This window comes from Micropterus dolomieu, linkage group LG20, assembly GCF_021292245.1.
Source record: "Micropterus dolomieu isolate WLL.071019.BEF.003 ecotype Adirondacks linkage group LG20, ASM2129224v1, whole genome shotgun sequence".
NCBI lineage: Eukaryota > Metazoa > Chordata > Actinopteri > Centrarchiformes > Centrarchidae > Micropterus > Micropterus dolomieu.
In genome coordinates, this window is record NC_060169.1 from 21,124,231 (window position 1) to 21,125,167 (window position 937).

A 937-nucleotide genomic window follows, 5' to 3' on the forward strand; every position below is an offset into this window, starting at 1 on the left:
GGGGGGGGGGGGGGGGGGGGGGGGGGGGGGGGGGGGGGGTGGTGGTCAAAGTTGCTTTTTCTAAGTGCTATCCCCGACCATAAAACTGGCACCTTTTTGATTCCGAAGCTGATAACGCGGGGCCTGACTGTTAAACTGACAAAGGGACACAAACCCAGCCATTAGCATTTCCCTGAACAGCCTATCAAAACTCTATTTCTTTTTAGACATTAAGTTTAGAGAGGCAGTCCCTTGGGAAACCTGAAATGCCCTCTGGGGAACCACGCCCCAGGCAACAAAAGAGCGATACGCGACCTCTCGTGCTCTTCTGCTTTTTTTCGCTCTTCTCTCCTCCGCTCTGCCCCTCGGCTCTCTGGACGCTTCGGCACGCGTCGGCGTGCCTCACCAGGCAGTGCCCAAGAGTCGGCCAGCGAGACAGGCCTTTTGTTTCGCTTGAAGCTACACACGTGAAGTGCCGAGACATCGATCTGCCCCTCAGTTTGTTTTATTTCCTTTATTTATTTTGTTTTGTTAAAGTTATCAGTCCGTTAAGTTACACTGGACTAATTCAGGAACGACCAAGTTCCATTTTAAGACTTTTTCGTCGAGCCAACTTCACCGAGGTCAGACCAAGTCACGTGGTCTCGCCAGTGACAACGAAGGAAACCTGAAAACAGCCGAATTGCCAGAATGAGGAGGCGTTTTCAATCAGACACGGAGAACCCCGGAGAATCCCTAGCAAAAAGCCAAGATCGGCAGCTAGCGTGGGACCAGCAAAAGGCCAAGCAGGCCGCCGACAAGCAGTAAGACTTAACACACCTTCTGTGTTCAGGGATGTCCTTTTTAACTCCTAAACTCATAGCATTAGCTTACTTTCATTAGTTCTTCTAAGCCGTATGAGTCAAATGCTTGCCACAATCGAACCTCCATTTCTCATTGTTCAGCAATTGTTTATTTA